The 3,127-nt window shown below is 36.7% G+C and overlaps 1 pseudogene; it reads right to left on the bottom strand.

The window, feature by feature from the left end:
- The window catches only part of LOC107591543 (NACHT, LRR and PYD domains-containing protein 14-like), a 14,098-nt pseudogene extending 12,259 nt beyond the window's left edge, over nucleotides 1-1,839 (bottom strand).
- Between the last annotated feature and the right edge of the window lie 1,288 nt (nucleotides 1,840-3,127).

Genomic DNA, 3,127 nt, shown 5'->3' with positions numbered 1-3,127 from the left:
GGCTCATTGAAGCCTCGTACCTCTGTCACTCGATGGACACACTCAGAAGGGACGAGATCAGCTGCTGCTGGTCTGGAGGTGATCCAGATGAGAGCAGAGGGAAGCAGATTCCCCACAATGAGGTTTGTAAGCAGCACATCCACTGAGGCTGATTCACTTACATCACACAACCTCACATCGCTGTGAAAATCCAGAGACAGACGACATTCGTCCAGTCCATCAAAGATGAACAACACTTTATATTTATCACTGGATATTTCTATTTCTTTTGATTCAGTGAAAAAGATATGAAGAAGATCTGAAAGACTGAGTGTTTTGTCCTTCATCAGATTGATCTCTCTGAAAGGAAGGGGAAATACGAGCTGGACATCCTGATTCTCTTTCCCTTCAGCCCAGTCCACAATGAACTTCTGCACAGAGACTGTTTTTCCAATGCCAGCGACTCCCTTTGTCAGCACAGTTCTGATGGCTTTGTCTTGTCCAGGTAAAGGTCTAAAGATGTCATTGCATTTGATCGGTGTGTCCTCTGTTGCTACTCTCCTAGATTGTGTCTCAATCTGTCTCGACTCATGCGCATTACTGATCTCTCCACTCTCACTCTCTGTGATGTAGAGCTCTGTGTAGATCTCATTCAGGAGTGTTGGGTTTCCCTGCTTTGCTGCTCCTTCATAGAGACACTGAAACTTCTTTATCAGATTTGATCTAAACGTGTTGAGGACTTCATGGCTGTAAAATTAATACCACATTATTAGATGAGCTAACATGCACAATGTCTATTTTGTATTCTGTATAATGTCTTCAAATCAACCTGTGATCAGGCTTTGTGTCTCCACTCTTAAAATGTACTGGATGATCCACAGACCTCTCACTCTTCATAGACACACACCTGGGTTCTGGTTCGGATCTCCTCTGATGAGCTGAACTATAAAAGAGAGAGATTAAAGTGAATCCTTTGAAACAACATATTTAACAAATTACCTATTAAATGATCACTAAAACAATCACTTGCAAGAGAACTTTAAAATTAAGATCTTCATACAGTACATTTTAATGGAAATGTTATACCTGAGATCAGGCTGTGTATCTCCACTCTTTAACTCTATTATATGATCCATAGCCTGGTCACTCCTTATAGACACACAGCTGGGCTCTGGTGCTGATCTCTTATGATGAACTGAACTACAACAGAGACACATTAAAGTTAACCCTATGATTTTCAATATACAACCTATAGCATTTTTATGTATCATTTTAAAAATCACTTTAAAGAGCACTTTATGCTAATTTCATTTACATGAAGTTCATACAAAATTGTAATTTGAACTGAGTGCTTTCACAGATGTGTTAAAAAAAAATATATATATAAACAATGCAACAAGTATTTCTCATATATTGTAAAAATACCACTAAAACCATTCTGATAACACAACATGTCATACTCTAATCATATTTTAATTGGAATGCTATACCTGAGATCAGGCTGTGTATCTCCACTCTTTAACTTTATTATATGATCCATAGACCTGTCACTCTTCATAGACACACAGCTGGGCTCTGGTGCTGATCTCATTTGATGAACTGAACTATAACATAACAGATGTAATCCTTTATGATGATGATCGCTTTACTATAAGGTCTTTAAAAAGCATTTTTCATCAAAAAGCAGTTTATGAGGAGGCAGTTTAGGGTCAAATGTTCATTTTTAACTTAACATCTTGCCATCTTCTATGATTGAAAAGAGTATTTAGATTTAATAGTGATAGTTTAATAGATTGAATAGTTATACATGCATCCTTGAGAAATATCTTCATCTCTGAATGTTTGTGTGTCATCCATGATGGAGCCGAGCAGTTGAAACAGAATCTGATCTAAACCACTGACTCTGGATGGAAATGTCAAACACAATGATTCAGTATAACGGATCCTAAGAGTCACAGTTTTGCACGTTTTGTAGTTTTCCCTGAATACACGTTTGCAGGCATCCACTTCGTATAACGTTAGGATTCACAACATTGTTTATGTGCTGTCTGTCTGGGGTAAAACCTGATTGGGGTTTTAATGCATGACATGTCAAGTCAAGTCAAGTCCCCTTTATTTATATATAGCGCTTTTAACAATACAGATTGTGTCAAAGCAACTGAACAGCATTAATTAGGAAAATAGTGTGTCAATAATGCAAAATGATAATAGTAAACACTCATTTTTCAGTTAAAGACATCATTGAATTCAGTGATGTCATCATCCAGCTCAGTTCAGTTTAAATAGTATCTTTGCAATCATTTGCAATCAAGTCAACGATATCGCTGGAAATGAAGTGTCCCCAACTAAGCAAGCCAGAGGCGACAGCGGCAAGGAACCAAAACTCCATTTAATTAATGCAGCCTAAAAATCCTTTAACGGATTTGAATATTAGAAGCGTATTAGTGTGTTATGTGTAAGCCAGGTTAAAGAGATGGGTCTTTAATCTAGATTTAAACTGCAAGAGTGTTTCTGCCTCCCGAACAATGGTAGGTAGGTTATTCCAGAGTTTGGGCGCTAAATAGTCAAGTCAAGTTTATTTGTACAGCGCTTTTCACCATACAAATCATTGCAAAGCAACTTTACAGCAAATTAAGTTTCTACAATATTTAGTGGTAGTAATACATGTGTATTATCAGAACATAATTTATTTTTATTATACTTTTAAATAAACACCAATGACTGACTGGTGTGATGACAGGATATAAGTGTGAGCAAATACAGCTCTCTGATAGGCCACAAGGATGTTTTGAGAAAAGTTATAAAGTGCTGCTAAATAAGAGTGCTGTTTGAGAAGCCTTAATCTATTGGGCTCCTTACATATTATAGGATAAACTTTTTTTTTATTGTTGATGGGTTTTCTTTACTACCCCTGGATTGTGCCACCTTAAAGCTTAGGGCCCCCTCGGGCTCCTGGTAGTCAAGTGCCCCTGTGCACTGGCCCCACTTCCCACTTGCCTTAAATCGATCCTTTGATTGATTTACAATGCACGACATGTAGTCTATGCTATTTGTTTCTCAAAATGTTGATGTACCATATATATATATATATATATATATATATATATATATATATATATATATATATATTCTCTTTTTTTTTTTATAG

The sequence above is a fragment of the Sinocyclocheilus grahami genome, unplaced genomic scaffold, assembly GCF_001515645.1.
Source record: "Sinocyclocheilus grahami isolate Dianchi unplaced genomic scaffold, SAMN03320097.WGS_v1.1 scaffold143.1, whole genome shotgun sequence".
Lineage (NCBI taxonomy): Eukaryota > Metazoa > Chordata > Actinopteri > Cypriniformes > Cyprinidae > Sinocyclocheilus > Sinocyclocheilus grahami.
This window is presented reverse-complemented; position numbering and strand designations above follow the sequence as displayed.